General features: G+C 40.8%; 1 long non-coding RNA gene across 1 annotated transcript; it reads left to right on the plus strand.

The window, feature by feature from the left end:
• Positions 1-352: 352 nt before the first annotated feature.
• On the plus strand, positions 353-995 carry LOC129746029 (uncharacterized). Its single transcript, XR_008737223.1, has 3 exons — positions 353-439; positions 542-763; positions 886-995. It is a non-coding gene; the product is annotated as an uncharacterized LOC129746029 (long non-coding RNA).
• Positions 996-12852: the final 11857 nt, after the last annotated feature.

Consider the following 12852-nt stretch of genomic DNA (forward strand, 5'->3'; position numbering starts at 1 on the left):
GAAATTATAAAAAAAAGAATGAAATTGTATGAATTTCAAATTGGTCGGCAGGTATAATTTTCTTTTATCCGCAGAATCCCTATAATTTTTTCGATAAACCATACACACAAAACTTTCGAGGCTCCACTTAGCAAAAATGAGCTGTTACTTTCTGTTAGCAAAATTTTTTTTTTACTGTTGAGTTAGCACTTTCCCAAATTGTCATGACTTTTGCTCAATTTTAGTTAAAATAACCAATTTACTACTAATTTTAGCATTTGAAGTAGCAAGGACTCAAACTTTTAGCCTGTGCTCAAACCGCGTTCTTTATGTGCTCAAATTTTAGAAAGGCGACACAGGCGAGAACCTGTCAGATTATTCTTGTTTTTATTTTGCACCGCGCGCGGGTAAAAAGATTTTTGTTCCGCTGCTCGGGTTTTCGTCGTTTGATTTGAATTTGGTAAGTAGTACATAAAATAGTGGTTAAATAGTGGAAAAAAAGCAGAGAAAATTTAGCTTGCCGACATCGGCATCGACTAACCAGGTTTCCGAACTTTTCCAGGATCAACAGCAGCTCGTGTTAGGGAATGCTGCAGAAGTAGCCAAATTCTCCCTCCAGCGGAACGGTTACCGGTTCGGTAATCAGTGGAAAAATCGAGGAATCCTAACGCTGCACATACCGGTACACGATAACGGGAAAGGAGGAGAAAAGTGTAAAGCGTAAAACCGAACCCGGAAGCAGCAGTAGTGGTTCCGCCGGGTGGTGTGGTTTACCTGTTTGGTGGTCAGTATTTCTTACTATCAGCTAACAAAAAAAATATAGACTGTCTACCTATTATAGTTTTATTTCTATTCTATAAGATTCTAATATGAAATGCACTAAACTTAATTTATTCTGTTTTTCAGATTTCATTGGTGGAAATGTATAGTAAAAGCTTCAAGAACGCGATGATGGAAAAACTCGCGGAGTGATGCGAACAAAAATAAAAGAGAAGATAAAAAAAATCAAATCTTACTTTTTAATATTTGAAAACCTTTCCATTGAAAATAATTTAATTTTGGATTTTACCCAAATTCTAGCAAACATTAGAAAAATAAATTTTGCTAAAATGTTAGCAAACAAAGGTTTTTGTTTGCTTGAAAATTAGTAAACATTCAGTCAGGACACATTTTGCTATTTTGCTAAAATTTTAGTAAACAAAATTTGCTAAATTGATTGCTAAGTTTTTAGCTGGTCAAATTTGAGCAAAATTTTGCTAATTTTCGGCCTCGAAAATTTTGTGTGTAGACATAAGGTAATATAAAATGTTGCTTAAAATTAAAATACATTAGTTTTTTTTTCACTTTACCGTCTTTCTAGGTTTATTCAAAGCCCTAGGAAGGCCCCGTGTTTCTAGGTTTACCCAAAGCTAGGGACAATCCCCTAGCCCGCGAAGCGTGAGGAGGCTTCCTCGAAATTTTGATCCATAATTTTAGGACGGCCCCGTCTTTCTAGGTTTATTCAAAGTCCTAGGAAGGCCCCGTGTTTCTAGGTTTACCCAAAGCTAGGGACAATCCCTTAGCCCGGTCCGCAACGCGAAGCGTAAGGACCATACATGATTTTAGCACAGAGAACAGAGGTCGGGCTGGAGCTCAAATCTTGTGTAAAAATGCCAACCGTGATTTTAAAGAAAAAATAACTCAGCATATAGCCACTAGATGTCGGTAAAAACAAACTTAACGAAGATTTGTTCATTTGCGTTCAACATGCACGCTAAGGTAAAAATCACTTTCAAGCATTAATGTACAACCTGTCTGAACATTTTTGAATGGTTATTTGGTATTTAACATTCATCGCATGAACTTATGAAATGAAATAAAAAATAGAAAAGTTTAATTATTTATATACAAACGACAAAGTTTTAGTTGTTTTACTTACTAACATGATCCGCTATTGCAAAGCTATCGATCCAACGTTTTAAAGGAATAGCTGTAAAATATTTATCTTTTGTTTGCATTTTACTGTGCAAACTTTATCAAACTTGATTATACTTATCAACAAGAAAAACACAAATTTTCTTCATATATTTTACAGAGGTATTGATAGCATAGGTCTATCAAATTTACTTTTTCCGAGATGCACATAATTATGACTTATTTGGAGGCATCTTTGGTTTTTTTTTTCTATGGGCTCTCGTTTTTACTTTGGAAGCAAAATAGAAATCCTCGAAAAAAAATTGTAGACATAAAGGCCACGCAACGCATCTAGGAAAAATGAAGAAACCTTAATTCATTAGATGATTACAAATTTATTAAAAATTAGTATTTTTTAAAACGGTGTGAGGAATGGATAAATTATGATGTTTAAATACTACCTCTGTTTACATTTGATCATCCCTCGTTACTCCTTAATATTTGGAACATCCCTTTATATGTTTGCCCCTGCACTAACACAACTATCGCTTCGTCAGTTCGGACAGCATCATCGTGGCGAGAGGCAGCGTTTAGCGTCGGTGTAAATTCGTTCACCCAATTTTGGTCGTAACCAAACTGGCAATCGGAGATTTCCTGTTAAGTGATAATCAAGTATTTTACAGTGGCGACCGTGACAGGACCTTCCAACTTTATAAACCAAGTCGGAAGATAAATAAAACTGTAATTTGAAGGAAATCTCCGGTTGCTCTAAAGCATCCAAAATGGCGGCCATCGTCAAAAAAACCGCAAAAGAAAAAATCCAACGCGAGTGTTATTAAGTGATACCAAAAGTAGTCGTTCTTATTAAATAGTGCCGTGGTTCACTAGGTTAAGTATTTATAAGGAGAAACATCAAAACTCAGGTTCGATTTATGTTTTGAGAAAAATCCAGTTCCTACTTTTTTGCGGTGAGTATTTTCTAGACATTATATTCCAGCAAAGGACTGTAAGTCCAGTTGAGGCGATGATCGCCAGTTCAGGACTTTTAAGTCCAGTTTAGGCAATGATTGCCAGTTCAGGACTCTAAGTCCAGTTTAGGCAATAATTGCCAGTTCAGGACTCTAAGTCCAGTTGAGGCGATGATCGCCAGTTCAGGACTTTTAAGTCCAGTTTAGGCAATGATTGCCAGTTCAGGACTCTAAGTCCAGTTTAGGCAATAATTGCCAGTTCAGGACTCTAAGTCCAGTTGAGGCAATGATTGCCAGTTCAGGACTCTATGTCCAGTTGAGGCGATGATCGCCAGTTCAGGACTTGAAGTCCAGTTTAGGCAATGATTGCCAGTTCAGGACTCTAAGTCCAGTTTAGGCAATAATTGCCAGTTCAGGACTCTAAGTCCAGTTGAGGCGACGATCGCCAGTTCAGGACTCGAAGTCCAGTTTAGGCAATGATTGCCAGTTCAGGACTCTATGTCCAGTTGAGGCGATGATCGCCAGTTCAGGACTTGAAGTCCAGTTTAGGCAATGATTGCCAGTTCAGGACCGTAAGTCCAGTTGAGGCGACGATCGCCAGTTCAGGACTCGAAGTCCAGCTTAGGCAATGATTGCCAGTTCAGGACTCGAAGTCCAGTTTAGGCGATGATCGCCAGCTCAGGACTGCGAGTCCAGGCTAAGCGATGATCGCCAGTTAAGGCTACGTTTCCCAGTTGAAGACCCTGAGCCTAATTGGGCGATGATCGCCAATTGGAGGCTTCAAATCCAATTCGAAGCTTAAAGACCTGTTGTGGTGTTGATGATCGATAGTGGAAATCTATTAATCAAGTTTAGACGAAGTCCACCAGCTTAGAAGGTTTTAAGTTCCGTTTAGTCAGCGGAAATCGCCAGTTCCCCCTTTTTTTTTTAAACATATTTTTGTCAAAGACGACAACCCGCATAATTAAAAACAGTTGGGGATATAGTACTAACTATTAACTTAATATATTGGTAGCAGTACCAGTATGAAATATCTTCCAAGTATCATTTCATTATACATGTTCAAAATTTTATTACCTCAATAAATTATGACAGGATCGTATCAGTGACAGTGACAATATGATATATGATTTAGTAAGTATAGTATAATAAGAGAATAAAAATTTGCAACCTTTGAATATTGTCTCTGGACCTTATCCAGGACTCTAACAGTGTACGACAAAGTTTCCTTATATTTTCTTAGCATTAGACATTAAATTAAAAAAAAAACAACATTGACAACATTGTATGAGTTAGACAAGTCGTTATCATTTCACCTCTTGCGGATAATAACTAATATTGTTATTTTAAGATGTAGTTGTGAGCTTATGCATTTTTTCGCTCTTGGGTTCAGCATCTGCTAATTTTCACTTCACTTCGTTAAAATTTGTGTCGGCAACCCCACGCCAGGTTCGGAACTGAAAACTGTGTTCAAAATGGCTCCGAAAAAAAAGAATCACGCTGAGAAAAACACACAGAACGCGAAAAGTAAGTAAAACTATATTATATTATCGATAAAAACTAGTGAGATTAAATAAAACTAATGAAATTACAGAAACAAAGATCTCTGCTGAGCGGAGAGCGGAAAAAAAATCTACTGAAAGGCTGAACAATGCAGATCTGCACAAATAGGTAAGATTGTATAATCCATGTATAATATCAGAAATAAAAAATAAAAATCTCAACATTTAAATTTTTTAATTTTATTTTATTTTTTGTGGGAAAGAATTGGAACTATATTGGTTATGGTACAGGGAAGCTCTTTTTAAAAATATTTTACAATATGCGGAACGTATGATTGAGCGTTATTTTTACTACAAACTACTATAAGCAAACTATATCCATTGAAGTTGATGAAATCTATGATTTTGTATTCCAACGTAGCTAGAACATTCAGGTAGATTGTTTTGCTCGCCAAAAGTGGATGATATTTTAACCGTATCCAATAATGTAGCATGAAATATTTGTTCGAAAAAATCGCTCTTTTTGAATGGTAAACATGCTTAACAGCCCTTTCCCCATATGGTACTTTAACAGATAATCATAATACAGATTGTTAATATGGTCTGTGTTATTGTACATATACTGTTCACTTTACAATAAACGATAACGTTTAGAGACAATATAGAATATTCTCTATATATTGTAATTGATTATGCGGGAAGTACAAAAAGCTAGTTCCAGCTTAGACAAAACTAACTAACTGATAACGGGAGGTCACTAAAAATGAGGAAACATTATTTGTTTAATTTTTGCCACGATAGCACATAATGCCTTGCTTGATTATCCAAGTTAATTAAGAGAAGTCAGGTTATGTTTTACACCGATTGTCCATCTAAATCTGATCTAGCAGAACTTCCAGCTAAAGGTTTCCTATGATGGAAAAAGTACAAAAAAAAAAGAAACATAACAGGCGGAGAGCGCCCGCTGAAGATTTCATCCGTCAAATTGCCACTAATACTAGCTGATAGTGTTAACGAAAAGACGTTTGCAATACTGTACCCAGTTCAGTTCAGATGAAACGGTGATTGCATTCAAAATTGGTTGTAAGAATTAGGATCGAATAGTAGAAAGGACTTAAGATGTTTGAAGAAGTTGCTTTCTGAAATTGAGCTATTACAGCCCAAGATACATGGATAGTTCTTAATAAAAAAAAAAGGGATTAGAATAAATCGACCGTGCTGCTTATTGACTAATGAAGTTTTCATCCTTTCAGTTCATATTAGTCATGCTAGCTGCGAATATAATAATACAGATCGATTGAAAGAAGTACCAAGTTGTTAAAGAAAACATTCGATTTTATATCCGCCTAGAACAGGTTTGATTTGATAAAAAAAATTGTCAGGAATTGTCGCAATCGCAAGGGTTGATTTGATGGCTTAATTTCTAACATTTCGTCGAGATTCGTCATTACCTACACAATGTGACATGAAGCACCAAAATCTGCAGATTCACAAGATTTTACTGCTGCTAGTCACCCGATTTGTTATCCCATTCCATCCCTGCCATCCATTACCGCTGGATTTTAAATCTCATCCGTGGTCTGTATGTTCGACATCGATCGCAACTCGGGAGGTTGCTATCCGCTGTTGCGACACGCGTTGAACCATTTAATTTGTCGGCTGAAATCACTGTTGTAAGTGTCCGGCGATGGCGAGCTTCATTGGTCGGTAATATTGACTTCGTCTGTTGGTTTAATTCGGGTGGATTCAGCGGGTAGGCGCAGAAATAGGTCCAGCGGTAATCATCTGACCAAGTGGTTCCGAGTTTTCCAGGAGAGGCAAATCTGTGGATCATTGATGTGAAATATTGGTGGCAGCGCCGTTGGCGAATGATTCCAATCGCATCAGGCATGTTAATATCCACAAGTTATCTCCACTATGAAATCCTCAGCCGCGATGGACTCAGCGATTCCTCTGGCAAAAGAACACATGAGCGCTTCTAGAATCCTGTCGTGGGAACTAAACTAAATCGAAATGCGGCAGGATGCCCGTGACAGAAGCCTATTCTATGCTGCAACTTCGAACGATGTGCTTGAAGCACTTTTCAGCGGAGAATTCTATTCTTTCTTTGGGTTCAAATATTTTCCTTTTTGACAGTGATAATTTGTTTACACTTGTGTACGATAAAAAAAAGGAAATCCAATTTCTGGTTTAAAAATCTCTAAATTGCACTGTGATCGGTTGGAACTCAGGTTTGGCTAGTAAAACCAATCGAACTCAAAATTGGGGTTGGAAATTTTATTTATGTTCAAATTTTTTAAAACTGAAGCTTTAAAAGAAAATTTAGTATGGTTATCGTTGAAAATTAGATAAAATATTTAGAAGAACAAGTTGAAACAATTATGATGAGTGATGCGAACTCTGTTAATCTGTGCCTGTTGGGGACATTGAAGTTTGGGTGAAAGAAAGGGAACTAAGAAAATTGAACTAAATCGTGATCATTCTATCCGCTGTTACTGAGAACGAAAGTTATTAGTGAAATTTTGGTAGTGAAGAATTGTATTACAATGTATAAATGTTCACGGAAAACCGACTATAGTCTAAACGGGAATATTTTAAACACAATATTACCACGAAAGAGATATATCGGAAATATCTGAATTATTATGCGCAGCGTACAAGATTGGACTGCGCACTATACTTAACTGAAACATTTCAGAGTAATTTAGATTTAACCATTTTTGTTTAAACAGCAAAGGTCTGGTAATAGAAGAGAAATGCTCTCAAAAAAAAAAAAAATACAAGCAAATTCGAACTTCATCGATTTTTTTTTCTTTTCTATAGAGAAGAAGGGGAATGTGAGGAATGGATAAATTATGATGTTTAAATACTACCTCTGTTTACATTTGATCATCCCTCGTTACTCCTTAATATTTGGAACATCCCTTTATATGTTTGCCCCTGCACTAACACAACTATCGCTTCGTCAGTTCGGACAGCATCATCGTGGCGAGAGGCAGCGTTTAGCGTCGGTGTAAATTCGTTCACCCAATTTTGGTCGTAACCAAACTGGCAATCGGAGATTTCCTGTTAAGTGATAATCAAGTATTTTACAAACGGTGTGTTGGTTTATCAGTTACTAATGATTAATTTACTAGAAACTAAGGAGTTTGAGCATTTCCAAGCGCCCAAATATTAGAATTCAGAACAACAGACACTTAAAAATTTGTTTTGGATCATATACGTCAAATAACAATTTTTGCTTAATCAAATTAAACATATAACCATTTTACAAATTTATAAATAAGATCAGTAAGTAAGGGGTGTCTCGAGAAACAAAAAAATCATGCTCACTCCTAAAACTGATCAGTCCGGTTTTTAATTCTAAAGTTTTGGGTTCCTATGAGCGGATTTTGCAAAGATTTCTGGTAAAAATGTCCGGGTTTGTTCGGCCTGGATACGTTCTGGAAAGGTTAATCATGTGACATTTTGGATTTTGTCACTTTCTTAAATATATCCAAAAACCTTCTTAGATTTCACATCCAATCGAAAATATAAATACCTCTAAAAATTAACTAAATTATGATATTGGTTGCGTTTTAGGAAGTTGAAGATTAGTTGCATAAGACTGAAAGCAGTTTTTAAAAAACACCTGGCACCCCTGTTGAGTAACGGGACAGTTCGTTTAGTTTTCGTTCACTTAGCAATCAGCACCATCTAGTGGCTATATGCTGAGTAATATTTGAACGAAATACTAAGGGCTGTCCGGCTAGTGAAGCAGACAATGTGCAACTCGAGACCCCATACACCCAACCCTCGGGTAGTGGTCATATCACCTCTTGTCTGCAACTCCGATTCTCTACCTCCCCGTGGTACTAGCTGGGGTGCGAGCAACCTTAGCGGAGATCGGGTACCCAACCCCGGTGGATGCTTTGGTCGCATGCAGAATGAGTTAGGGGGCTTCGTACGCGTCTGTTCTCCATGTTAGGGGCGGCGTGCGGAGTGCAACAACGTCCTGGTGGTGTTCGGGACCCAAAACAGCAACATCACGACGGTCCTCCTGCGAGATAGTGGGGTTAGCTGCGGGCCTTGCGAGCCTGTGACAACTAAAAAAACATAAGCAACGAATAACGAACAACAAATTTCGGATGGAAATCGGCAAAGACCCACGCGACGAAAAGGGACTAGCGATTGGAAACTTGGAACATGGAACTGCCGATCTCTAAATTTTGTGGGCAGTACCCACGTGCTCTCCAACGAATTGAAGAGCCGCAAATTCGACACTGTAGCGCTGCAGGAGGTATGCTGGAAGGGCTCCACGAACGTACCCAGATGGTCGTGCCATCTACCAGAGCTGCGGCAACACACACGAGCTTGGAACAGCTTTTATAGTGATGGGAAAGATGCAAAAGCGCGTGATCGGGTGGTGGCCGATCAACTCACGAATGTGCCGGTTGAGAATCAAGGGCCGGTTCTTCAACATCAGCATCATCAACGTGCACAGCCCTCACCTCGGAAGTACCGGTGACGACAAAGACGAATTCTACGCGCAGCTGGAGCGTGAATACGACCGTTGCCCAAAACATGATATCAAGATCGTCATCGGGGATTTCAATGCTCAGGTCGGCCAGGAGGAGGAATTTAAACCGACTATTGGAAGGTTCAGCGCGCACCAGCTGACCAACGAAAACGGCCTCAGACTTATTGATTTCGCCGCCTCCAAACGAATGGCCGTACGTAGTACCTTTTTTCAGCACCGCCTCCCACACAAGTACACCTGGAGATCACCGTACCAAACGCAATCACAGATCGACCACGTTTTGATCGACAGCCGGCACTTTTCGGACATCATCGACGTCAGATCCTGTCGGGGCGCCAACATCGAGTCGGACCATTATCTGGTGATGGTGAAGATGCGCCCAAAACTCTCCGTAGTGAACAACAAGCGAAACCGGCGCCCGCCTCGGTTAAACATCGCGCGACTGAAGCAACCTGAGGTCGCGGCAGACTACGCGCAATCGGTCGAAGCAGCGCTGCCGGCAGAGGGCGAGCTTGACGAAGCCCCTCTCGAGGACTGTTGGGATACCATCAAAACAGCCATCAACAGTGCGGCGGAGAACGTCATCGGTTATGTGGAGCGATCTCGACGGAACGACTGGTTCGACGAGGAGTGTAGGAGGGTGATGGACGAAGAAAATGCCGCGCGGGCGGCAGTACCCAAGCAACCAGAATTCCCTTAAAAAGGTTCCATAGAAGCTTAATCAGCTCTCGTTTGTGTCTGAAGAGAATGCTAATCAGCCCAAAATTTAAGTTCTTAAAGCTACTTTCAAGTTCGTTTAGGTGGCTGTAGAGAACGCTATTCAGCTTCTAAGAGAATGTCAAGAAACTTCTACGCGCCGAAAAAAAAATCCAATTGACAGATTGCTCTGACAACCACATGTCAGATTGCTAGGTTGCCAGTCTATCATAATCTATCTCATTGATTTTAATTATATTGTTTTGATTACAAAAGCTGCTTACACGCCTAGAGAATTGAACCGCTGCTCTCTAGGTTGCAATGAAACTCATCAGCCTCTCGACCAATCCAGCAATAGCTAATTGCCACTGTAATGATTAGTATTTAAACTTAATGTCATTTGAGATGATTGAGTGGGTTGGTCAATAGAAGGTACCTTATTTCGTTCAAAGGACTTTCAGTACACAATATGAATCATAACAAAAATTCGCATCATCAAAAATTTATTCGAATATCTTATTTAACATTTATAAGAAAAATTCGAAAAAATATTGAATTCCATTTGTAAATATTAGTACAGATATAAACAAAACAAATACCATGACAAGAAATTGACAGACATTTTTGACATGTCGCTTAGAATTCCCATATAGGTTCTTTAAAACACCTTCAAGTATCTTAATGGTGCGCTTTAGAATGTTACGCGAACGTTATCGACCTTCTTGAAAAATATTTTTGACATGTCGCTTAGATTTCCCATATAGGTTCTTTAAAACACCTTCAAGTATCTTAATGGTGCGTTTTGGAATGTTACGCGAACGTTATCGACCTTCTTGAAAGAAGTTCCATTAAAAGCGCTTAGAAGTTCCGTTATCGATAGTTTAACCTTTCAAAGGGCGATGGAAGTTCCTGAGTAACTTTTACGCGACAAGAGTCACCTGAAGTTCCCGTAATACATTTTTTCAGCCAAATGTGAACTTCGGAGTTCGGAGTTAAGTGAAAACGCGACTTTTGGTTGCTTGGGTAGTGCAAAGAGGCACCCGTCGAAATGTGGAAAATCACCGACAGCGGAAGAGGCAGCGAGTCCGACTTTTCCAGGAGAAAAAGCGCCGCCTGGAGGAGGAGGAGCTCCAGGAGCTGGAGCAGCTGCATCGTCCCCAAGAAACACGAAAGTTCTATCAGAAACTCAACGCATCCCGCAAAGGCTTCGTACCGCAAGCCGAAATGTGCCGGGATAAGGACGGGGGTATCCTGACGGACAATCGTGAGGTGATCAAAAGGTGGAAGCAGCACTTCGATGAACACCTGAACGGCGCACATGCAGGAGATCAAGACGGTGGGGGAAGGTACATCGCCGACGTAGCCAACGACGAAGAGGAGCCACTCCCAACGATGAGTGAAGTTAAGGAAGCCATTCGCCAGCTGAATAGAAACAAGTCGGCTGGGAAGGATGGCATCGCAGCTGAACTCATCAAAATGGGCCCGGACAGGTTGGCCGATTGCCTACACCGGTTGATAATCCGGATCTGGGACATAGAACAGCTACCGGAGGAGTGGAAGGAGGGGGTAATATGCCCCATCTACAAGAAGGGCGACAAATTGGACTGTGAGAACTACCGAGCGATCACTGTCCTCAATGCCGCCTACAAAGTGTTGTCCCGAATCCTACTCCGCCGCCTAACGCCACAAGCAAACAGATTCGCGGGAAGTCATCAGGCCGGCTTCATGGAGGGACGGTCTACGACGGACCAGATATTCACATTGCGGCGTATCCTCCAAAAATGCCGTGAACACCAAGTCCCTACGCATCATCTATTCATCGACTTCAAAGCCGCATACGACACGATCGACCGTAACGAGCTATGGAAAATCATGGACGAGAACGGCTTTTCCGGGAAGCTGATCAGACTGATCAAGGCGACGATGGATGGAACGCAGTGCTGTGTGCGGATTTCGGGTGAATTGTCGAGTTCATTCGAATCGCGCAGGGGGCTTCGACAAGGTGATGGTCTATCCTGCATGATGTTCAACGTGGCGCTAGAAGGTGTTATTCGACGAGCGGTGGGCGAAATGCGGGGCACGATTTTCAACAGATCCAGTCAACTTATCTGCTTTGCCGATGACATTGATATAGTCGGCAGATCATCTGCGGCGGTGGAGGAGATTTACCGCAAACTGAAACGCGAAGCAGGGAGGATTGGGTTGATGATTAATACGTCCAAGACGAAGTACATGCTGGCCTGCGGATCCGAGACCGACCGAACCCGCTTGTCCAGTAATAACAAGGTCACGATCGACGGCGACGAGCTGGAGATAGTCGAAGACTTTGTCTATCTCGGCTCACTGGTGACCGCAGACAATGACACCAGCCGTGAGATCCGGAGGCGAATTATCAGCGGAAGTCGTGCCTACTATGGACTCCACAAGCAACTGCGGTCGAGAAGACTTAGCCCTCGCACGAAGTGTAACCTGTATATGACGCTCATTAGACCGGTTGTTCTCTACGGGCACGAGACATGGATATTGCTCGAGGAGGACCTGCGTACACTCGGAGTTTTCGAGCGACGAGTGTTAAGAACCATCTTTGGCGGCGTACAGGAGAACGGAGTGTGGAGGCGAAGGATGAACCACGAGCTCGCGCGCCTCTACGGCGAACCCAGTATCCAGAAGGTCAGGGATGCATTTTCTCTATGGAGAATCTCCGCGGTGCGGGTTTTTCGATTCCCCACGGAGTTTCTCTGCCCAAGCAACCAAAAGTCGCATACTTACTTAAAATGGCATTCAGAAGTTCACAATTGGCTGAGAAAAAGCTCTAGGAGACCTTTAGGTACCCATGTTCCTTTAAAGTTGCAAAGAAACCTTTAGCGCCTTTTGAAAGATAAAAATAATGATAACGGAACTTCTAAGCGAATTTAACGCAACTTCTTTCAAGAAGTTCCTTTATGTTCGCTCAGCACATTCTTATGGACCATTGATGGTTCTTCCAGGGAGTTTAAAAAAACTTGTGTGACTTTTAAGCGACTTGTCAAATTTTTCTGTCAAAATGCATGGTGACGTTTACGTAAGGAATTTGGGAATAACAATCCCCGAAGAAGACAAAAAGGAAGGGGATTTTAGTTAATTTAAATGTATTTTAGGAAATCTTCAATGAAATTACGCTACAGAGTTACTAATTAGGGCATCATTCACGGCAAATACTGCGAAGGACGGTAATACGAGATCGAGCACAGTTTTGACCAAGACCGGTGCCCACCAATACGATGTTGTCAGCAACGAGCTGGGAACAATCTGAGGC

This window comes from Uranotaenia lowii, chromosome 1 (genome assembly GCF_029784155.1).
Source record: "Uranotaenia lowii strain MFRU-FL chromosome 1, ASM2978415v1, whole genome shotgun sequence".
In the NCBI taxonomy this organism is placed as follows: domain Eukaryota; kingdom Metazoa; phylum Arthropoda; class Insecta; order Diptera; family Culicidae; genus Uranotaenia; species Uranotaenia lowii.